The 24,722-nt window shown below is 44.0% G+C and overlaps 1 protein-coding gene across 2 annotated transcripts in view; it reads left to right on the top strand.

Moving 5' to 3' along the window:
- The window catches only part of XKR6 (XK related 6), a gene marked incomplete at its 5' end in the record, with an annotated part of 175,480 nt that overhangs the window by 21,548 nt on the left and 129,210 nt on the right, over positions 1–24,722 (top strand). The window lies entirely within an intron of this gene.

Consider the following 24,722-nt stretch of genomic DNA (forward strand, 5'->3'; position numbering starts at 1 on the left):
CTAATAGCCTTTGATTAACCATTTTTGTTTTGTTCTTGCTCAGTGTGTTAATCACTGTGATTAAAATGCTTAGCCACCATGGAGCTAGACGTTGTATAAATTAGTAAGTAAGCAAATCCAAACAGATGGGGCAGGGAAAATTAGTGTCTCTGGCAGGGCCAGCATTAGACAAGGCAGGGCCAAGGAAGATTTAGGGGGAGACCCTAAATAATCTAAGAAAAGTAAATTTGCCTGTCCAATGGGCCTGCCAGATTTCTCCACCCTCCGGCTTCTATAAAGCTTTGCCTCCTTAAGCCTTTTTTCTCTGCCTCTAGAACTTACTGCTGTCCTCACCTGGTCTACCAAATCCCAGGATGAGCTGGGTGCTACAAACAGGCCTGGAAACTGCTCTTCCCCTAGCACAGAACAAGTTATTAACATGCCAACCTCTCTGTGGTGTGGATGCTGTCCCCCATACTGCAGGTCCTTGCGGATGGAGGAGCTGGGAGAAGGGTCAGCCACTCAGTTCTGGCTCAAGAACAGACCAGATTTCTAGGTTTTGTTTTTTCTTTTTCATAGCAGTAGCAAAGGAGTGCTACTGATGTTCAACCACTCCACCACCAGCGTGCATCGATACCATCCTTCACCGGGAAGGCTGACTAATTTAAGCTGTTTGGCTTAGGGCTAAGTCCTTGTCTGATGCAGATTTTCAAGGAAGAAGCAGAGCTGGAAAGGATGGGAGAGACACCTTGCACTACTTGTAAGATCAGGAGCCTTAATAGGTGTTGAGATGTGTCAAAATCAGAACCCAGTCTTGTCACCTCTAAAGAGAAATCACAGTTAAAATAGGTAAGAGTGGTGGTTTTCTGCGGTAGGCTTAGACAAAGATGGAATTACCTTAAGGAGGGAGTGTCTGTGAAGGTGATGGTGAGACCGTGCTAACAGCCCTTTCTGTTCTTCCTTTTCCTTAATGTGGTTTTGCGTGTTACTCGTTTTCTGGTACAGCTGTGTGAAAAAATTAAATGGGTAGTTTTGGTGACAGCAGGTTTTCTGCCTGTTATGTGCTAGGATCTGTAGCTAGGAATTCCAATTTTCCTTCTAATCAAAAGGCTTCCTAAACCTTTCAGAAGTGCCCTCCTGGGATGACTGCACTCAAAGAATCACAAGTACTTTGTTTCTGCTGGTGTCCGTCTCTCTTCAAAGGTAGCTGAAACACAGCACAGCCACCAGCCCAGTCCTGCTCTTCCTTCTCCAGTTGCTTCAGCCCAGGGCTGTGTATGCAGTGGTCCTAGGATATCACAGTGTAAAAAGCTGGGAATTCTTGCAGTTACATGAAATGATGAATTTAAACTGGACCAGTGTCAAATCACTGCCTTTGTGGTCCTTTTCATGTTAAGTTTAATTTGCTTTTGTTTTTTGCCGTGCCAGAGGGATTTTTACTGATAACGCAGCAACATCACTGTTGGGCATGGGTCTAATGGTCAGCAGAAGCTTTTGGGCTGTGAGACAAGTGGGGCTAGAATGGGGACGTGTCTGGGGGAGAAGGTTTCTGCTCAGGGCTCAGCAATGAGGCGTAAGCACCTCTGTGGGGTTCAGCATGAGCTATTGCAGCTCAGACCCTTGAGTGGCAGGAGGTAAAATCCCGGCCCCGTTGGAGTCAAAATGGCAGCGCTGGTCTTAGATGGAATCTGTCACATAGGCTTGGGTCACAGGAAGCCATCTCTGTTGGTCTGTGCTTGGGTTTAGTTGGAGGGTTTCTCCATCCTCCCAAGAGCTGAAAGCAGCTTCTGTTGGGTGAAAGCGTGCTGTGGAGATGTGTTGCTGGTGGGTGTGTGTGCCTGGCAGTCAGCAGTGGATGGATTCAGAAAGTCTCAGACAGCAACAAGACTCCAACTGAATGGATTTCCAAGCGGAAGTCACACGCTTGATGAACTCTGAGGGTACATTCTTGGCTCCTGCTACTCTTCTCTAACCCCAGGCAATACTATATCCCATTTAAAAGTCAGTCCTTCTCTGCTTGTTTGGGTTTGGTTTGGTTTTATTTCTCCATCCCCTTCCTATAGTGATTCCCCTCCTGTCCTTAGATGAACCATCCATCTTTTTCATAATCTTATTTCTTTCTTAGCTTGCCTAATCGCAGGAATTGTTAAGCCTCATAAAAAGCCTTGGTGGCTGTGTCTCCTTCCTTATGCTGGCCTTCTTTCCTTGCTTCTCCTGTATTTTTTTTTCCTAGGGGTACATACCTATATGCAGGAATTCATAAGTAGAGCTAAATAAAAATATGTTTCTTTTATACCTGAAATATGTAAGAGGACCTAGGACTCAGCATTGTGTATGTACCTTAAAAAGGTGGGCTTATTCAGCACTCTTCTAAGGCGATTGAGACATGCGAGTATACAGCTGCGTTAAGCTGCACAGTGACCACAATTCCAAGTGCATTGCAAATTTTTTATTTGCAGTGTGTTAAGGTTTTCAGAAACTGCTGTATTGTTATTGCCAGGAAAACGCTGACATATATTTTATGTAACACATCAGATGTGATACAGACTCACTTTGCAGAACTGAGTAGCATTGCTACGGCCAATTGTTCAACACAGCATTTTGCTACGTTTTCTGACATGCTTAATAAAGATATTTTCATGATTCTAGATTCAGTCTGAATGCCATTAACTGCTGGCTCTCTGAGAAAGCAGAAAAGCAGCTCATAATGCCAGACTCTGCAGGTTTTGCTCAGCAGCCATTAGGTACAACTTCAGAGCATCTAAACCCTGGAAATAAAAAACACCTGCACTGACTGGTGTAACCTGGGCCTGCTTTCTGTCCATCGGTGTTCTGCAAACTGACTTCACCCATCAGGGTAAGGCAGAGCTGGGGGGTATTTTCTCAAGGGTGGGGATGGTTGAATATTCTGGCACATAGGAGACCTGGCAGAGAATATAAGGAAAGCATCTGCTGTCAGGCTTTGTTAGGGTCCCCATTATATCCATGTGCTGCCATGGCACAGCCCAGAGTCCATAGCCTTGTGTGCCTTGCAGCCAGAATATGGAATCCTCCTGTCAGTAGAATGGGAGCAGGGTCTCACTGTTTAGCTTGGATTTAGTTATTTTTTTTTCACTCACAGTCTTCTGCAGAGGTTATGTGGAGTGGGAGGAAAGCAGAAAGCCTGATGTCGTGATTTGGAATTGTACCTGGGTTTGCATGTGGTTTTAATGTGCTGGGAGAGAATAGTCTGCTTGTTTGTATTTCAAAGGCTGGTATTGATTGATGTAGTGTTATTCCCTATACATGTAAGAGAGTACTCTTAGAGGGAGTGCTGCATCACTGAGCATCCCTGTGGAGAAGGGATCATTCTCATAGCACATCCCTTCCCAAGGAGGGCATACCTGTTCCTCAGGCACAACCAGTTTTCTCCAACTTCTGTGGTTTTGTGCTTAGCGTGCAAAGCAGAGGGGGTTTCACCAGAAAGAAACAAAAATGTGCATGTTTGACTTTTGCCACTGTGAAGGCTGCAGGAGAGGAAAGAAGACTGCTCTTGTGATGCAGGTGTCCTCTTTGACCATGAGAGCTTTTAAGAAGCCTAGCAGTGCAGGAGAAGGGTGGAGGCCAGGAAGAGTGTGAAGGAGAGGGTGGGATCTTCAGTCAGCCTCTCACAGATCCCAAAGATGCCCCAGTTTGGTGCAGAAACTGAAGCAAGCACTGACAGAGAGTTGACTTGCTCTTTTGCATAGATCTGAACAGCTTCTGAGTTGCTTAAAATAAGCACTTCGAAGGTATCACATTCCTAAGGATGGAAACGGTAAAGTACGCATGAGTTGGAGCTCTGGGGAAGGATGTGTTACAGAGCTGAGACTGAGATGTGGGGAAGTTGGGCTGTGGGAGTCCAGACACTGTCTATACTGAGGAATATGTGGCAGAGGGGCCAGAATAAAATGGTGCTGTGGTCAAGTGAAAAAAAAAATGCATAAAGTTGGCTGCAATGTGAAATGAACCCTGCACACTGGTGATAGCCAGTGGGAGCTTTGTCACTGCTGTGACAATGTCACCCTGCTGTTGGAAAGCTTTAGTACACCCAGATTTTCCTCCAGTATGAGGAGAGAAGTATGGCTAGCCCATGCCAGTTTTATTTAGTTTTCCTCGAATGTCTGTAGAGCAAAGTGACTGATGTTTAGAAGAAATAGTGGTTGCGTTTATGCTACTTAGAAAACTGAGAAAACCTGGTTAGCATTTTCCATGGTGATATTTAGCTTCATTTTTTTTATGTCCTGGTACTTTTTTTTTCGCAAGAAAAATGCATCTGAATCATGACAAAGCATAGCATAAAGCACATGATCATTAATTGATGCTTACTGTGATGATCAACATGTGTGCAGGAGACACAGGCAGTAGTAACTTTTGCATTTTACTAGTTTCAACCAGATTTTTCAGTGTAGATTCTGAAGATACCAAATTGTTGCAGACTCTGTGAAAGTGGAGGGGAGAGAAAAACCTGCTACTGTCCCCACGGGCTAAAAGCTGTCACATGCTGTGTTTGGAGTATCTATGCGTGAGTTCATTAGGAGATACCAATCCATGACACACAGAGCTTCATCACCCCCTGTGCTGATAGATGTGGCTGTCTCAGAGGAGCATAGCTCTTTTACAAGTAAGTTTTTGGCAGAAATGGTGCCATATTCTGCGTCCAGGGCTGTGGTGTTCCTCCTGCTGCATCAGCTGATCCCAGCTGAGCTGTGTGGCACCCGAGGCACTGCAGAGCATGGCACTAGGGCAGGTATGTGAAAGATCTCAACATGCTTTGTAGATTTATGCGAGCTCCGTATGTCGGCCTGGATACTGAGATTCTGTTCGATTGTGTTGGTTTAACTCAGTGGGAGGGTATTTGAGAAGGAAGGGAAAGGCTCAATGAACAGTGAATGCTTGAAGAGGTGTTTAGAGGAAATACCCGCTGTATAAGCTTTATATTCATTGTTTTAAAATTTTTGTCTCTTCAGCTAGCCTGGTTTTGAGCAGCACAGGAGTGAGCCTGCAAGCACAGGGGAATGCATAACTTCTGCAGGAGTGAGAGAAACCCTTTTCAAGGGAAGAAGAGTTTGTGCAGAGAGTACCCGGGAGTCAGAAGAGATAAGGATATAAAGAAAGGAGATGTAAGGGAGAAATTGTTCATGATGAGAGTGGTAAAACAGGTTGCTTGGAGAGATGGTAGGTACCCCATCCCTGATAACATTCAAGGTCAGTTTGGATGGGGCTCTCAGACACTGATTTAGTTGAAGATGTCCCTGGCTATTGCGGGGGGGTTTGGAACTAGGTGGTCTTTAAAGGTCCCTTCCAACCCAAACGATTCTGTGATTCTATGGAGTTTTATCTGCCTCAGTTGCTGGCAGAGGATGGTGAAGCTTTATGCCAGAACTGTTTGTTAGTGGGACAGGATTTTATTAACAAGCAGCCTTGTTCTCGCCACTGCGAGAAATACTTGTGTGGAAGTTGTTTCATCGCTGGGAAGGGTTTCTGGAGGCCAGAATTCAGTCTGACTGGCAGGATGGGTCACAGCCTGGGCTGTCATGTGCCTGGCCGGTGCTCAAGAAGGGGGAACTGCAGGATTTCCCTGTGGGATGGTAGGGGTGGCCAGGTGTGAATGAAAACATTCAGAGGGGCACTATGCAGTCCTCTCTGTCACTATGTTGGGGACGAGCTCTTTCTATATGGAAATATCAGGAATCCCAGTCCCCTTAGCTGAAAAAGCAAGAGGTTTTGTTCTTTTAGAAATTCTTTTTTGTGGTTTTTCACTATTTATATTCCTCATTACTAGGGAATTAGAGCTATTTTGAATTTATTTTCCTAGAAAGTGGTATTTATATGCAAAAAAATCTGATTGTATAAATGGATAAGTCTGAAGTACTACAGAAAAAGAGATTGGCTGTTCTAAACCCAAAACTTTCCTGACCATTACAAGTGATCATGTCAATTATGTCAGCAGCCTAGTAGCAGTGAGGTGATGAGAGGGAGATTTGATTGCTGAAACAGATGTCATTTCCACAGCATTAAGATCTGGCCAGAACTGCACTCTGAGGCAGTGGATTGCATTCTTATTAGATGGCTGTGGGCTTCCCCATTTTGCTATAGGTGCACACAGGCTTATTCCTATTAAAGCCAAGTAGTCAGGGGTACAGTAATATCTCACCTACTGCTCACTGACGTGTAATTTCTGTCCAAGTTACAACAAAATGTCTGCTTCCCAAACCTGTAATAATTATGGCTGCTGATTTTTGTGTCCTTGGGATCAATATGCTAGAAATAGGGTAAGCCTGGAGAGCTCTACTTTGCTTTAAAAGATTTGAGAGCTTGATTTATGCTTAGGAGGAAGGCACCATGTCCAAGTAATCTGCTCTCCCTTTGGCCTGAACTTTGGAGCAAGAGGATTTTCTTTTCCGATATTCTCAATTTTGCTTGCTTTCTGAGAAACCTGTTAACAAACCTAAGGGTTCTAGGTCCAAAATTGAAAGGCTGTTTATCTTTGCGTTTAGGTTACATCACAGGTGACTCTCACTGTTGGCGTAGCGTAAGTGCAGGTCTGTGAGCAGCAATGGGGGAAGTGCTTGCATGAATATGCAAGAGCCCTTGCATTTTTTTGCAGTCATTTCAACGAGTTTTCATTGCTGCCAGGTGGAAGGTACCAACACCATGGCAGAGGCTGCAAGTGGAAGGCTTTGTTGAGGGAAATGTTAAGACTAAATGTTCCCAAGCTTTTTTTACATTAGTGAAAGATGGTTGCATGTTCCTATCTTCCATTCTAAGCAAGCTGCTGTAATACTCTTAGACCTAGCATCCATATGTATCCCTCACAGTTGTCTGCACATCATTCTCTGCTTCTCGAGCATTCCCTGTTTAACATTTCTGCTTGGGTATGTGTGAATTTGTACAGTTAATATTATAGCTGAAATATACTGTGAGATCAAATGATTTATAAAAAGGAGAATAAAAGTCTCATTTCATGAAAATAAATCTTGTGAAACCACATCTAACCTTTAAAGTGAGCAAAAGTACTTCTGGAGAGATGTATTCTGTGAAATTACACTGTTAAGAGATAGAGGGTAGTCTCTGTCTCGACTCCAGGGCATTAAAACTCAGCCCTTGATCTTGATGATGACTAAGAGATGACCTGATGGGTCAAGAGCTGGCACATAATTTGAAGCCTGCAGTGTGTGCAGTGACAGCATTGTTCTGGGTTTAATACAGGCTTGGTTTGCCAGGGACTGACTTGGTGCAGTTGGATGGACCCTGAGGGTGGGCATCAGTCCAGCATCTAGTGACAACCCCTGATGTGGAGGCATATAACTTGTAAACCAAGGAAAGCAGCTAGACCATCTCCAGAGAAGAAAACGGACCCTGGTGCAGCTCTTTCAGTGCAGTTAATGCTGCAGATGGTGTCTGGAGTGGTTTTGGCAGAGTGAGGTTTGGCATCAGTGCAGCCTCTCCTGGTAGTGCTTTTGCTTGGTTAAACGTTGACATGGCCCATCTGCAGTAGCTGCTGACTTAGATCCTGCCCCTAAAAGTTTCTGATCTAGGACAAGTGGCAGTGAATGAAGCTGTACTACAACAGCACTGCTCTGTCAGCAGCAGTGGATTTGGGTGAAGCTCAGCAACAGCAGCTGTTCCAAGGTAGAGCAGGTGGAAAATGCAGAACCTTGTATCGCTTGAGAAAGGATGCTCTTGTTCTGCTCACCAGGGAGTGTATCAGATAGTTGAAGAGGAGAGGTTGTTATGTGATTTGATGGTTCTAAATGGATGGAGTTTAAAATCAGGGTTAGGATTGGATCCGTTTGGGACTTGGCATTCTCAAAGAAGAAGAAATAAAGGTTTTCTCAGTGATTTTCTTCCTTCTTTGATTCTGTTACAGTCTTGAAAGTGGATCTTGATGGTTTATGAGTGACTTAATGTCAAAATAAAAAATAAAAAAAACCTTTGATACTGAGTAACTTCAGAGTTTAGGATAGGTTTTATTCTTATCATTTGTTTATCTCACATGGATTAATGCACTGAGAAAATGCATCAATTACCTTGAAAAGTCTTCCCATACCACCTCATCTCCAGCACAACTCAACTCACCAGCTGATTGTCCAGTTTCTGCTTTTATTCTTAACAATTAGTCCTGGGAGGATTCAGAGCTTCATTTCTCCCCAGGAGAGAAATCCAAAGCAAGGCAGCTCTGTGCCAGTGAGAATAAGAATGTGCTCATTGAAAGCTTCATTTTATGTATATAAAATATCAGGGATCAGAGAAATGTTGTTAACTTCAACATTTAGTGATTCTTTGTCTCCTTTTAATGCAGTTAATGCACGTTGAGCTGCTAAAACAGTGAAGCAAACATTTGTAAGTTTGTAGGAAATCTGTGTCATGCTTCTAGAGTTTACAGCTGTGGTAGGAGGAGAAGTGTCATCTTATCTCCAGGAACTAAAACATCCTGATTGTATCACATAGAATCAACCTCCAAAATGCATTCCTGCACAGAGAAAGCCAGTCAAATAAAATTGCCCAGTTTTGAAGCTTTGTGACCACTGGCATTTGTGTCAAGCCAGGGTTATTTACAGGCTGCTGTAAAGGGGCTTAACTGATCAGCATTAGCCAGTTTTTCATCTGTTGGAGAGAAAAACTGTCAAATCCTTGAGTTTAGAGTAGGGTCAAAGAGGTTTTTCACTTTGAGGGATCATGTCTCAACCTCTGCTGGGGGCACGACTGGAAGTGTGGTTGATATTGCTTTCATTGTGCGAAAAAAAGCAGTATGCAGAAGGTGGAAGCAATAAGGGAAGCCACCAACATCTCAGGCTCTTTAAACAGGAGCACAGCCCATAGACAGAAGGCAGTCATTTGACCCCCTTTCCAACAGCCAGTTTTGTGCCCCATAATAAAAGAAAAACTTCCACAAACTGGAGTGAGTTCATCAGCGGGCCACCAGCGTGGTTTTCTTTTGAGACAGAAAGCACTTACCTGTAATGAGATGTAATTTGTAGAAGGTCTCAGATGCAGTGATAAAAAATGATCTAGATAAGCTGCATCAGTCTATCTGTATCATGTTGTCATGAGGAGTGCATGTGCAAGTTGCAAAGTCAGGCTAAAAGCTAAGCAAGTGGACCACTCACCATTTCCAGAATTATCTGAGGGTTTTTTTGCCGTTGACTTAAGGCTGAGAACAAGAAGCATGTGTTCTCCCTGAATATAGCTGGGTTTGTTGGCAAAACTGTTACAAAACATCTAACAAAACTACGAAGTGGGTTGAACTTCCCAGGTTTTACATTTGTCGGAGAGGCAGGCAAGATTTTCTCCCCACCAGCAGCAGATTGCATTGAATCCGAATTAGGTGCTTACCATCTGCTTTCACACAGGCTTCGAAAACATGGGCCAACCCTCCATGGCATGGGTGAGGAAGACAGAGGAGAGTGTTTACAAGTCTGTGTTTATGGGATTTGGGATCAACGTGCTGTTTTCTCATTTTGAGTCGGAGTCAAATTGAAGTAGGCGTTGGCTGAAATGCTGAGTGCCACTCATTTTCAGCACCATGGTGGAATTTAAATGATGAGCTTCTAAAATCTTTCTCTACCAAAATATTTTGACCCCTCCCAATCCAGTTTGATAGTATAATCCTGGAATGTGTATTTTGACATTTTTCTGCTGTCAGCCCACTATAACACTCTCAGATGATATATTTTTCTGCAGTCTCAATGGTGAAGTAGAATCCCTCAAACTTTTTGGAGGAAAAAGAGAGTAAGCTTTTACAGCCTGAAGGACTGTAAAAAATCTAGTGTTTGGGTAACTGTGATTTCTGGAGTAGGATGTCCTGACCCAGACTGGAGGGAGACATTCCAGAGTCAATAAATCCCAGGGTGACTTGAACTTCCCACACTGCTGTTGGAGCATGTTGCGTTTGAGCTGCACAGGTCCTTCTATTCTAAAATCTTCTATTTTTAGTCTTATGTGTTTATAAAATAACAAAATGAAACCCCTGGTATTAGCAGTGCAGTTAAGGTCAGCCAGGTGATGGAGTGAGCACCAGTGGGAAGACATCAGGGCAAGGTGCTTGTGCCAGGCTTCTCCTTCCTCCCCGCTTTCATACATCCCCATCAGCCCATCATAGCAAGGTCACCTCTTGTTCAGGGCTTTTGAGGATGACACGCTGCTGTAAGGGATGAGCTGTCAGGTGGTGACCCTGCTCAGTTCAAATCGATCTGCAGAGTGCCTTGTGAAGCCAGAGGAGTAACGTGCCTGAAATCAAGAGGTATGACCCACAATGAATAAAATACACCCGTGAGGAGCAGGGTTCCTGGCACATAGTGCAAGGCCTGGTTATTTCACTTGACTTGGCCAGTTCAGCTGATTTCACCTCATTTCACATGGAGGTGTTCGGCTTAAACTTTTCCTGTCAGTGTGGGTGAATCGGAGAGCTTTATGGCAGCAGGTGGGCTGTGAGAGAGGTTTTTGTATCAGTGAAGGTGCAGACACAGTAAAAGCAGGTTTGGATAGTTCATTTATTGGGCATTTCCGTGCCTGATTTTTATAGTGTCTCACGTGATGCTGCAGTTCCCAGGTGCTGTTCAGAGGAGATGTGAACAACTCCATATGGAAAGCAGCATTTGCACAAGGCGCAAGACAACAAAACATCTGGCTTCCATGTTTCCCTTAGTTCTTGTCTTGAAATTTTCAGCTGGATCATAGTTTACATTACAGCTCATTTACACTGCTGTTAGAGGAGGTGTGGGTATAGTTTATCCTCGCATTTACACTGCTGGAGTGGTTTAAAGTAGTGAGTGTGAATCAGACCCTCAGTTTTCTGGTGGTTTCTTATTGTTCTAATGAAGGATACACAGCTGGATGCAGTAGCCTTTAACCAAGCCCTGGAGCATCTCTTCATTACTCTAATTCACAGTAGTGCCTGGGAGACCTGTTGCGAATATGTGAAGGGAGGATAAAGGAAAGTAAGGCTCATTACATCTCAGAGCTGTTCTTTTACTTTGATAATTATAGTCTTTGGTTTAATTATTTAGACTATTGTGTGTTCTGTCATCCTAGTTTTGTGCACCGGCGTTGATGGGACAGCTCAGGCAGAGGAGAGGGTTTCATGCTCAAAGCACTTACTAGAAAGTGCACTTGGATTTACTCGTGTGACCTTTCAACACAGGACTGGGTTGATAAATCTTTGCTGACAGGCGAAGAGGCATTACCGCTTGTATTTTGCAAATGCAAAACAGTGGCAATTAAGGAAGAGCGATTCCGTAGCACTGACTCTAGGAATTTATTTAAAGGAAGATGGATTTGGTGTGAGATGTTGATGAGGAACATTTTGGCTTTGCCAGGTTCCTGAAAAGCTGTTTTTAATAAATTGCTTATCTTTGGAGGCCTGTAAGAAATACCATGGATTGCCTTTTATCAGTTTATAATGTGCTTTCATCACTCCAGAGGAGTATGTGATAGTGATACCGAGTTGATCCCTGGAGAAAACTGAGGAGACACTACTAACGGCTCCAGAGCTATGGCTGCAGCAAGTCTGTGTTAGAATGGAGCTTATGTTTCCTCATTAGTATGTCTCTCTGTCCTTATCACCAAAGTGCTGCTGCTCGTTTCTCACATGCGGAATTACTTTTCCATAATGGTGCGAGTAATTTAGCTCAGTAATGCTGGAGTCAAAACCAACTCCTTTTTGAAATGTTATGATGTATTGCTTCTTGAGGCTCTAATCATTGAAATGGCTTTCCAGCCTTGAAACTCAAAACATCTAAATATTACTCTGCATTTACTAAGAGGCAAGATCTATTTGGTGTTGATGGCATTAAGATAATAAAGTTGTAATCTCAAACAGCTGTTATGCAGACATTTTCTTGAGAGTAGCATCCAAAAGTAACCAGGTGTTAAAATGTTGTAACCCTACTGTATTTCATAAGCAGTTTTCTCAGGAATTTGGGTTTTTCAGACTCAACCCCATACTTGTTGAATCCTGTGCAAGATACGCCAGTGCTTGAGGGAAAAAAAGAGTAGACAATAATTTCTTGGTTTGGTCTTCCATGTAGAAAAAATAAAACAGTAATACTAGAGTTCTTAGATTGTTCATCTGCTTTCATTACATGGAGCTATATAATATGTTGGTCCGTGAAATATGCACCTGGGCAGTGAGAAAGTGAAGGTCAGAGCACTGTCTCTGTATCCCTGCCAGTGAGTGTATTAAAATGAAAGAAGTCCTTGACGCATTGTTGATGGCACACATACAGATGCTCTCTAGGCTTCTGAGCAGAATGAACACATCACAATGCTTCTGCATACATGCTTCCTGCTGACACTTTGCAGCCCTGTTGCACATTTGCATTGTTACCTTGCTCTGGTAGTATATTTCCTATCTTTGAAGACTTTTAATGATTGGATCCAGTTTTGAGATGCCTGCCAGTATTCTTACAGGTGAGGATCTGCCAGGATCACAGCTAAGCTGTGAGGAAGGGGGTGTGTGTCTCAGCTCCTGGACCTTCTGTGGGTTGGGGTCACAGCTGGGTAAGGCGATTGCTGCTGATTTAGATGCAGCATTGTGTCCTGTAACAAGAAAACACATCCTTTTCTTTCTTCTCCCCCAGTGACAGCATGTCAAAGCAGGCTTGTGACAGCTCCTGCTTTCCTCCCATGAAGCACCTGCAGACCCTCTGTCTTGCTCTGTCCATCGTACAGCAAGAGGATGTATTGCAGCCATCCGTCCACCAGCAGCCCCTGTGCTTTGCCATCCTCTGACATGCCAGCCCTCAGGTTTAGCAATATGCACCCATATTTTTACGTATATATGTATCTTTTACTTTTTATGGCTAAGTGGAGCTGAACTGGAATGTGCCCCTGAGGCGAGTTTGTTCCCCTTCTCCTTCCAGTGTACTACTTAGAGGGCTTTAAAACTGCTGACAGTTGTTTTAAGAGCTGGTTTTCAGGTCGGGCTTTTTGTAACTCTACAGCAGGAGGAAGGTATTGTTAGCAACCAAAGAAACGGAAGGGTTGCTGTTGCTCGAGGCAGGAGGGAAGGGTGCTTCACTGCTGGAGAATAATACTTTCACTTTGAAGTGCTTCTCCTGCCCCTCCTGCTAAAGGCACTCAAGAGTTCTCTTCGGCAGCGCTGCAGCTGTCAGGCTGAGATGTATTATCAGTAGCACCACAGCAAAACAGGAGGAGGTTTGAAACAAGGGCTGGGGTCCAGAAGCGACTTGCTTAAATGGACACCGAGAAACCAAAGATGCTGGGGGAGAAAATCAATTGCAGAGCTTTTTCAAGGGGCTTGGGGGAGATCGAAGGGGGGCTGTACAGGAGAGTATTCCCATATGCAATGTGCTGCAGCAGGGATTTTTTTCTTTCTCAAGGTGTAGGAGCAGGTGGTGTGTGAGCGCTGATTACTTAGTGAATGTTTCAAACACCCCCCTAATTAGCACGTACTAAAATAGCACTGGGTCTGTTAAACTATGGTGTTGCTTAGAGTCTTTATGTTTGAGCACACTGGAAAAGCAGTAGGTTCTCTTGTTTGCGTGTATGCTGAAGAGCGTGAACAATGGAGGGCAGTTACGTGCTCCGAGTTGCTCCGAGCAGCGAACAAAAATATGTTACAGGCCAGAAGAAGTAGCAATTAATGGCATGTGTTTATGGGGAAAGAGGGCAAGTGCTTTTGCTTTGTGGTTTGAAGCGCTGTCCTTATGAGGTCATGTCAGGCAAAAGCTGCTGGTGGATAGGAGCACCTCAGGTACAGCTTTTTAGAAGAGGACACAGTGAAAAATGAGCAAGAAGAATGCTTCACGTGTTTCTCCACCTGGCAAACAGCAAAGGAATAAAGCAGGACCAGGACTCTCACTGTATGAGGACTGAGGCAGGCTTTGGTTTTGATCTTGGCAACCACAGAAATGTGAAACAGTGTCTGGCTTGTGGCTTTGGCACTCGCAGGTCAAACCCAGTGTGCTTGAGCATAGAGCTTGCTCCATATCCTACGCTGTGCAGACTCTATGTGTGTGTGTTGTGACGGGGTTTTCACTGCACTCTGTGCAAAACTTGGTTGAGTATTCTAAGACCCTGGACCATTTCCATCCCTTGGCATCATAACATTTCAGCAAGCGCCAATTTTCTTGGGTTTTTTTGCTGTGAAATTGGAGAGTAGAAATCTGCACTGAATATATTAACATACATTGAATTATAGAACAGATATTTAGTGCTTTTCCTGAAGGATCCTAAAATGCTTTACAGACACTTTAATGTGTCACTACACAAATGCAGCTGCTTTTGCTTCATGCTTAGATTTAATTCAAGGTAGAGGGAGAGAATTTGCCCAGGAAGATGAGGTAAACCTGTATATGCCCCCAAACCTGTATTGCTACAGACAGGTCCTAGCTAGCTCAGGGTATGCCCTACCACCCTGCAGGGAGAGCTGTCATTAAAAATCCGTATCAGTGGGTGTACAGAGGAGCATGTTGAGCCACTAGTTCTACATCCTTCTGCAGAAAGGGGTGGATGCTCTGTTATATCACAAGGTTTCTTCACAGAAGGGCAGATTATGAGTATGAGCAGAGAATGGAGAGAGAGCAGGAAATGGCTATAGGTGCACCCTATCCCCCTCTGTGCCGTTCTCTCTGAAAGAGGGCATTTCAGAACTGCAGCTGACCTTATACTGCTGGTGGCAGAGAGTGAACTCTGGCTGAGGGGTGGCATCTCACATGTGTCCGTGGTCCAGCTATATTATTGGGATTCAGAGGTGCAAGCTGAGGTCTTTTTGAACTAGCTGGATGCCTCACCATGCCAATGCTGTGAATTTGCATCCTCCCTTTCTGCTGAAATGAAAAACCCTCCAAATATTCAGGGTGAAAAATGATAAAATATTCATCTATTCTTAGACTCATTAAGGCGGTGTAATTGGATGTAGGCGCTTCCTCTACTCTGACAGTGCTGTCTCGCTCCTGAGCCAAGATTCGTTTCCATGGGCAAGAGGATGCTCCTGCACACTCTTCTCGTGGATAACAGATGTGTGAAGAGTCCCTGTAGCTCACCTCTCTTGGAAAGCAGCAAACTGTTGCAGCACCTACCTTGCTTCAGCTCTTCTCAGAGATGGCTTTGCTCATGGATTCTCCAGCCCTGAGCAGTGATTGCTAATCAAGGCCATAATCAGCTTCTTGCAGGTCTTTTGTTTCCCAAATTGGTGTTCAGTGTCTTCTTCTTCCTGTGATTTTTTTCTCTGTTTCTAACAAAGCTGTATCCATTCGAAGGCTCTTCCCCTTTCTTTAGGATGTGTTTGTGCATTTTTTCCCTTTTGTAACTGAAACAATCTCCAGCCCCTGCTGGGATCAGGATTTCTCTGGGTGCTTTCAAATGCACCCATGCGGATTTTGTCCTAAAGAGACCTAACTTGTAACTTGCGCTCAGTGGAAGGCCTTCAAATGCAAAAACTGCTTACAGTGTCCATTAACATGACCTTAAATGGCATGCATGCCAGGCTGGAAACAGTGAAACACCGGTTTTAGAGGCTTGGGAGCAGCTGAAATTGCTCTCTGAGTCTACAGCCATCAGGAGGGTGGCAGTGTCTGGAGAGCCTGCAGTGTGTGGCCCACAGAGAGTCGTGTTAGGCATTGGCACCCAGCCCCCAGCAAAGGTAACAGTGAAAAATAAGCTTCTCATTATAAAAAGCATTGACTTGTTGACACTGCCAGCTGCTCGTACATGTTTGGTGGCAGAATGAACTTCTGGCTGGCAAGTAGAAGTGGGTGAGCTTTAAAGATGGCCTGGGACAGAAAGGCAAAAGGACAAGTTTGTGGTTTGAGATAACCCTTAAGGTTTTTTGGCTGGACAGCGTGATGGGACATACAGTCTAGGTCATGCTTTGCCTAGGAAGGTTGGACCAGATGATCCTCCAGATCCCTTCCAACCTGGTATTCTATGATTCTATGAAGTTTGCTGATGAATGATAGGTACCACTTCTTCTGCAGCCCACGTGCTACAGACAGACTAGTAACAAGGTTGTCAAGGATGAAGGAAGACATGAGCGAGCTGGAGGAGGATGCCAGCACCTTTGCCTCTGGAGGAGCCATCAGGCAAACAGTTTACTAATTTTTAGTGTAAAATTAGTCACTTCTTTTGCAGGCTGCTGTATTTAATGAAAGCTGCCACGGAGAGATTCCGGTTTTATTCACAACTCCTGAATTTTATAAACATTGTCACTACAAAATGTAGAGTTACTGGAGAGGTTTCTTCTTAAAGTCATCATGTGGAATCTAATTAGCATTTAAAGATTTGAGCTCATCTCATTTCATTTAGACTAATCTTGTGCAAGTGTGGGCACACCATGGGCCAGATCCTGATGGGGCAGTGCTGATTTATCAGCTGTGGCACTTGAGAGCAGAAGCGCTGCTTAGATGTCATGTGCCTGGGACTCTGGCTTTCAGGAAAGGTCTAGCATTCATGGCCCTCACTGAGCCTTTTGTGGACAGTTTGGGTGCTTTCATGTCACCAGTTCATTCAAGGCATTGAATAGCATTGTAATTGTTACCTTCCAACTACACCACCTTAAAGAAGCGTTACTTTGAGGATGAAATTTGTGCATTGGAGGTGGACGGGTGAAATGCTGAAGATAATCAGAGGTCAGCTGGTTAAGTCTAATTTTTTAGATAGCCTTGTTGGGGTTAGAGAGTGCTTTCTTAAAGTGTATTTACTGTATAATCTGTGGAGACGTGTGTAAGAGAGCCTTTGAGGGAATTAGTGAAATTCAGTTGAGACTACTTTGCATTCAGGCAATAGAGAGCTGCTGGAGAACCTGGCACTGCCTGAACACATCAGGGATCCTCTCCTGCTCTCCCAGGGTTGTCAACCCTTACAGCACATTTAGAAGGTGCTTTTCAGACTTCACCGTGGCCTGACGAAGTGGATTTCTCGTGCGATGTGCTCCTGCTTTTGGGAAAGGGGAGTTAAATAATCCACCAGCACCATGCCTGGGGTGAAGATGGAACTGCATTTTGATCCTGCATGGGCTCAACAAAACTGTCCAGTGCATCTTGCTTTTAAGCATGATGCCAACTGGAGCTACTTGAGCACATTGTGAAGTGTTTTGCTGGCATCTTTGGTTCTCAGTGGGGCAAGGGAGGTGAATTTTGTCTCTATTTAAAAACAAACTGCTGGTTTTTAATAGGAAAGGCTTAAGCAGTAACACAGGATAAAGTTTTGGGTGCTTGGAGGATGTTGTTCTGGCTATCAGAGCAGCTGCTGCATGGGGTAGCTGTGCTGCATGGCAGCATCTCTTCATCTCAGGCACCAATGGCACCGCTTTTGCTCTGGAAAAGGGATATAAAACCACTGACATTCCTAATTTTTTGAAGGAAAAATCTGTATGTAGCAGTCTTATGTGAACAAACGTGGTGTCTGGGCTGGATGGACAAAGTTAGCTGGGCAGTGATGAGTTTGGTCACGGTAAGAATCTGAATCAAAATGGGAAATGATGGGAGCTGGAGAAATCAGGCTTGAAAAATAAGCTATTTATCAGTTGCACTCACACAGCTAATGCTGGGATCACGATCCTCTTAATGTGCTATTGACATGGAGTGCAGTGTCCCAGCAGGGCAGCACTTACAGTCTGTCTGTCTGGAAAATCCTGTGGCATCTGTGACAGAACTACAGAGCTGCTGATTTACTCCTTACCTCTGCTGGATATGAGCAAATGGCAAATTAATAAGGGCTTGGTGGAGTAGCTTGTGCTCTGTCTGGCTGCATAGAGGGAAATCTTCCTTTAGGAAATGGTTTCAGGGTCAGATACTTGGGTATCAGCACAGGCTTAGGAGGAATATTTTAAGCGGCCTCTGGCACTTATTAGATGCAGTGGCCTCTTGAGGTTCTGTCCTCTGGATGATGTGGGAGAAGGCCTTTGCTGTCACACCCACCTTTTTTCATCCTTCACCCACTGAATACTCATAAAACTTACTGCCCTGTAGTGCTGCAAGAGTGGCTTCAACTTAAGGAATAAAGTAAACCATCCTGATCCCATTTGGGGTAGCTGTGCGGATTTGTACAGCGGGATGAAGTGACAGGACAAGGGGGAATGGCTTTAAACTGACGGGACATTAAGATGACATATGAGGAAGAAGTTCTTCCCTGTGAGGGTGGTGAGGCCCTGGCACAGGTTGCCCGGAGAGGCTGTGGCTGCCCCATCCCTGGCAGTGTTCAAGACCAGGCTGGATGGGGCTTGGAGCAACCTGGTCTGGTGGAAGGTATCCCTGCCCATGGCAGGGATTGGAACTGGATGAGGTTTAAGGTCCCTTTCAGCACAAGCCATTCTGTGATGGTTCTACAAATCATCTCCGAAGAACCATGGTGATTATGTTGCTGCAGAATGGGCAGGAAGGATTTAACTTTGCTTTCCTTTGAAACTCTAAAAGTGATGCTGTTAGAGATGCTCAGAAGTGATAAATGCAGCAGAAGGTGTCTGAAGCAGACAGATCCTTAGACTAGCTGTCCAAAGGTGGAGGTTGAAGCTGCACAGTCACCCCCACCACTGGCTTCAGAACAAATCTGGCAGTCCTGCTGAATTTTATTCTCCCACCATAAAAACAGCCACCTCCATACATGACAGAAATGTTGTGGGCATTGGTTCATGAACATTTATGTTTGTTTTAACTTCTAGGAGCGTTACCACTGCTAATCACTAATAGGAAGTTTCAGAAAGCAGACGCAGAGGCTTGCAGCTTATCCAGAGGAAGACCGAACTGTCTGCATTCATCATCTCTGTGCTTTGTGCATGGCTCAGGGTTTCTGGGCCATATCTGGCCTTCCTTCTTTTCCCTTGCTGCCACATTTCAATTTCCCCTGTCCTGAGCAGCCAGCCACTGGAGCAGTGGGTAATCCACTTTGTGCACTGAGTTACGAGGACAGTGAGAAATCAGAGCTGTCAGCAAGACTTGAGTAGCTTTAAGCTACGTATGCTGCAGATTCTCTGACATCAGCGTGCTGCCCTGTTGCAGGAGGTGTGTGTTGCTGTTTGCCCTGACATCCTTTACTGTTCCCTTCAGAAACACAAACCAGAGCAGGAGTGGTAAGTTGGTGGCATTCACAGACACATTTGCCCTGTTTTTAATAGGTGGGTTTCTCTGGAAGTTCTCAGAACAGATTTCCTTATTCCGAATCCTCATAATATGAGTGACCAAAAAAACCCCACAAGACTGTGAAGTGCTATTTTGTTATTACTGTTTGCTATCCTGCAGTTCCTTGCTGGGATGCTGGCTTGACCTTGGCAGCAAGGTAATGCCTGTGAAATGGAGAAAAGTTTTGTTAAGAATTCAGGGGTTCAGCATCCAGCAATATCTGAAAGGTCCTTTTACTCCTCTCTTGTTAATTCTGTGTATCCAAAGAACCTCGTTTGAGATATGGATTTGATTTAGAAGATGCTGATATGCTGGATTCCCCGTGCCTTTCCTCAAATGTCTTTCTCGCACACTTGAGCAGCACTCAGCTGACAGATCACCCTCCAGAAGGTGCTGTAGTACTGACACTGAGCAGCTAATTTTGTCCTTTGTAAATTTAGTTAAAGACTTTCAGAGGGTTCTCCCTTGACCTCGTGAGTTTAGGGGGAGCTCTGTGGATGACTCTGTTTTGCCTGACATGCTTTGTTTCTAACCCAGGTTTATGGACAGTCTTTCCCAGATTTTCATTAGCAGCCCAGTGCCTTAGTGTGCAGTACCGTTAAGTCCAGCTATATTAACATCTGATTTCTCATGCAACATTTTTCCTACCCACAAGAAAGCAGAATTACTTCTCTCTAATGTGAGTATTCATACAACAAGAAGAAAGAAGAGTATGGATTACATTTAAAATCTTACCTTTGAAGTAACAATCTGGGTTGATGAAATTGGTCTGTTACTGCTCCCCAAGGCATAATATAAACTTGTAATGGAGGCACTGGACATAAATAAATGCTTTAAGCGGTTTAGCTGGAAGTCTGGATCTTAACCTTTCCCCCTTTCCCTCTTCAGTCTCCGTTCTTCCCTCCTGTCTGGCACTGTAATAATTTGAAGGGGTTTGTATCTATTTTCATGTGGCTGCTCTTCCCAGCCAACTTCCCACTGGACTATCTACAAACATTAAAAGATGCTTGAAATTACTCAACCTCAACCGTGCTTGTAATTGAGCCATGTTCCATTGTGTCAGCAGAGTTCGCCAAGTGCTGATTGTAGAGGCCAGAATAAAGGTTTCCAGCTCTGGTGCTGCCCACAGAACTGCCTTATTAAGTGATATTCCTCCGCCTGATATCTTAGTCATGCTGCTTTGGTTGCTTATTTGTCCATCTTCCTTCCTCTATTTTATTTGGGTTCTACAGAATCATAGAATCATAGAATGATTTGGGTTGGAAGGGACCTTAAAAGCTCATCCATTTCCACCCCCCTGCCATAGGCAGGGATACCTTCCCTTTAGACCAGGTTGCTCCAAGCCCTGTCCAGCCTGGCCTTCAACACTTCCAGACATAGAGCATATATATATGAACATAATCAATAACCATATATATATACACACACATATATGATATAACCAAAGAAAAGGTTGAAATGGTTCCTTCAAGACCTCCTACAAGACTTGTTACTGCTTGTTTTCCTTTGTGTACTTGGATGTTCTGAATCCTTGTGATTTGGGAAAGAGTCAGGGGCTTCGTGGGATGTTGGAAATCTGTGTTATGACTTGGAGTGAAGAATTTCACAATGCCCTGCTTGGCAATACTGTGCTTTTGTCCTGGAGCAGACTGGTTCAGGAAGCTGCGACCTCTTCCTCACGCTTGGGCTGCCCAGGACATGCATGGAAGAGGAAGGGTGAAGTGTAATTTGACTTACTCAAGATTCAGTTGGTATCTTCCTGAGTAATTCTGCTGACCCATAGACAGGTTGCTGTCTGGGTTATGAGGACAGTCAAATTTACAGTCTTTATTTTGGATGCAGTACAGTCTGTGGGTCTTTCCTAGCTCAGGTTTTCTTCTTTCTTGCAGCAACTTCAGTGTTTTGCAGTAAGTATCCTGGAAGAGGACACTACATCTGGTGTGTAAAGGCATCCTTTAAGTGAAAGATGAGGAATGAGTTTCTTTTTTTAGCTCAGAAAGTGAGCTACTGTGTGTTGAGTGAGTGGGGAGCTTTTTGATGCTGGATCAGATGTTGAAAAAATCCTGTCTGCTGATCCCCGCTCAAAGTGACAGCAGTGAATTGCCTTCTGGGTCTGAGGTCAAAATAAGCAGAATATTTGAAGGGCCAGTGATTTCATAGTGAAGTCATACAACAGCGTCGGAGCTGAGGATTCCAGTGGGAGGAGGTTGGTAAAGGCCTGTTTTGCTGCCTTCCCAGCTGCCTTCACAGGAGTGAACACAGCTGACTTCACAGCAGTGCTGTGAGTGCCAGACCTAATGAAGCCTGGCATCCTGGGGGCTTGTGTCTCATGGTTGGCTGCTCTGGACCCCTGGAGGGTATGGCAGAACTGTGCAAGGGTTTTCTGTCATTTATGGGGTTCTTGTCTGGGCACATCCTTTGGAGCCCAAAAAGCGGAAGGTTCTCACTATAGTCTTTCTCCAAGGATGAGAGCAGAACAGTGTCCACCACCCCCACTCAGCATCAGGCTGAACTTCTGTGTGCTCCAACTGTTTTTAAGCCTGTGACATCCATTGGAACTCAATATCCCTTCCCCTTATCTCTATAGAACCTCTAGGAATACCAGTAATATTTAAGATTGCTTATGCTGTGTCATATGTGGCATGCATACAATATGGTCAGGTAAGTTACCTGTCCATAAGAAAGCAACTGAAGATATTGAAAGAACTTGTGTGACAACTAAACAGTAAAAACCTCTTAACTGTGCAGCTGCCTCCAAGCTGTAGTGTGGCAAATGTAACTATTACAGGAGAAACAGATTGTGCACTTCAAACTGGAGTTGCAGTGTCGGATTAAACTTTACATGAATACATACAAAATGGGATAAATGTAGATAAAAACATAGATATGTATAAAGTATATGTTAATACATACACATATGAATATATAAAAATAATATATAAAGCATACAAGCAGGAGAAATACATCTATTGGTATTTTCTAAAGGGAATACCCATGTAGCAGCCTGAGAAATCACCTGTGCTCATCATGCCCTTCATTGAACAAGGGGAAAGAAAACAGTGCAGGTGACTGTTGTGGAGCGTGGGATTGCTGATTCAGCTGCCGTACAAAGAAGATAGTGCTACTAACTGTGTTTGTTGTTATTTGGGAGAACATTTGTTCCTTCTTTCAGAGCTTCAGCTGCCAATATGTGGTGATCACTTGAGGAGGAAACCTCAGTTTGTACACAAGAAGTGTATATGTGCACTCCTGATTCTAGTTGCAAAAAAACAGCTGGAGGGTATGAGTCTGAAATGCTGAAAATCAAGAAGTCAAAAGTACCACTCCCCCCATGTATGTTTATATATTTGTAAATCCTGTGATTAAGGCATTTGTGTAATGCTGTCAGTTCAGATTATAAGAAAGATGCATTTCTGGAAGAGCTGGGAGCAAAAGCCTCTTGCTCAAGGATTCAAGCTGACCACTCATCTCGATGGCAGGTGAAGAGGCCACCATCCAGCTGGAGCAGAGCAGTAATGATTTGCTATTTCTGAAGTGCCTTTGAAATTGTGGAGGTATGAGAAAAAACATGCTCCTGAAGGTGTTTCTGATAAACTCAGAAAGGACTTTGCAGTGACAATAATTTGTGTTTGGCATATGAAGAAGGCAGATAAATTTGGACCACTTCATGTATAGATGTGAAGGCTGAAGGCAAAGGGGAAGATATCCCCTTGAAGAACACTTAAAGATGAGTGGGAAGAGTCTCAGCTGGACAGAGGACATGAGGTAGTGTCATCCCTGAATGTCTCTGATAAGGGATGTTGGGCCTGAGCCTTGAATTGGATGTTGGAGAGCAGAGGGAGAAGGCACCCTGAAGGTCCATGCGTCTCCTAAGGGGTTGTTATAAAGGGAGAGAGGCTGGAAATTGGAGAGGACACGTGTGGATGTGGGAAGCTAAATGAAACAGATGTCTTAGCAGGAATGACAAAAGTGGGTTTCAAGTGCGAATGTGGGAAGGGATGCTGCAGACAGGGGGTGGCTTTGCTTGGTGAGCAAGTTGCAAGTCTTAAATGTTTGAGTTCCAAGAAGATGATTGAGGATAATAGAACGAGGGAAGAGAAGAGCATGCAAAAGCGTGATGGCTCGAGGTTGTTATAATAGCTAGTATCACTTGCTTCTGAGCATGTGCCTGTTGTCCTGGAGGAGATGATACCTTCTGAAAGAGGGGATGTTGGCAAAAGCTTTGTTGAAGGACTGTAAGACTTAATAATTGCTGAAATTTGAGAGAAGCTTCCAAATACAAATTTGCAATGTCACCAGAAGTATTTAAGGGGAGTAAGTCCCAGTCTATTGGAGGTCTGGGCATTTAAGGTCATCTTGTATGCACCCTAAGAGCCATGCTTCAGAGGCCAGGTTCAGATCCCATGCATTCATGTGGATCCCTGCACGTTTTGAAAATGATGCACGTTTCCAAGGTGGCTTTGACACGATTGCCACTTTCTAAAACCAGGACTTAAGGAGCTTGAAGACCTTGGCTATCTTCTGCTGAGTGACAGCATCATTTCAGGCAGGTAGGGGTGCATGGGTGCTCAGTGGTACCGGCAGTTGTAACCTCGTGGCTTCAAAAGAGCTTTGAAGCCTCACAGCAGCTGAGCTGCTGTGTTTCCTCCTTCACTGCGAGCTTTCAGCATGCAATCTCCGTTTTGAACGTGGCATTCAGCTGAAGTATTCATTAAGATGGGGAATTATTTGCATATTATTAGCATTATTACACGGAAATAAAGCTGCTGCTGGTTCTTCCCTCCCTCCATGTATCTTTCATCACCCGCCTTTATGACTGCTCTGAATCCTGTTTGTTGTGTGACAAACTGGGCTGATAAATCTCGTTACTCACTTGAATGGCTGGGAGACTCACTGCACATTACTGAATTTTGTGAATTATGTAATAAATGCATAATTAAAATTAAACTCAGAGCCTCTCGTGGAGCCTCATAAAATTCTGTTCATGATGAATTAGGGAGAAATGTACATGGCTATTAAAAATTAAGCCTAATTATTTGGATTTATTTTTAATCAATATTTAATAAGATACCTATAGTTTCCTGCATCCCCACAGCCAATCGGCTATTGCAGCTTCACTGGAAAGCACAGGAAGTGTTTGTGTGTGTGCGTGTAGAGTAAGATGTTTGTTTTCATTGTGCTTCTTATCTTAATATTTGATTACGGAAAGGAAAACTCCTCTGAGCACGACATGCTCCAAAATTTCTTCAGCCAAGGGAAGTGACTGCTGGGAGGCTGTTTTGCCCAGGTCTTTTCCCACTTGATCACCTTTGAATATTGTGGTTTACTGGGGGAGAATTGCAATCGTAGGAAATAATTTGCTGTAATGGAGCTCTGCTTGGTTGTTCACTCATCAAATTGTCATTCAGATCATTTGGAAAAACTCCTCCGCGATGTATTTCTGCAGTCCTGATTCTTATTTAAAGGCAGCTGCCCAAACTGCTGTCAGGTTTAAACTTGAGATGTGCTAAAAACTTACTTTCTGTGTGCTAAAATAAGACTTTAGAGATATTTTCCAATGCCTTGTAAAGCAAAGCGATGTTTTGAAGGCAAACAGTCTGCAAGCCCCTGTTTAATTTTGAAAGGTTTGTCTCTTAAGTACAA

This window comes from Psittacula echo, assembly GCF_963264785.1.
Source record: "Psittacula echo genome assembly, chromosome: 4".
Taxonomy (NCBI): domain Eukaryota; kingdom Metazoa; phylum Chordata; class Aves; order Psittaciformes; family Psittacidae; genus Psittacula; species Psittacula echo.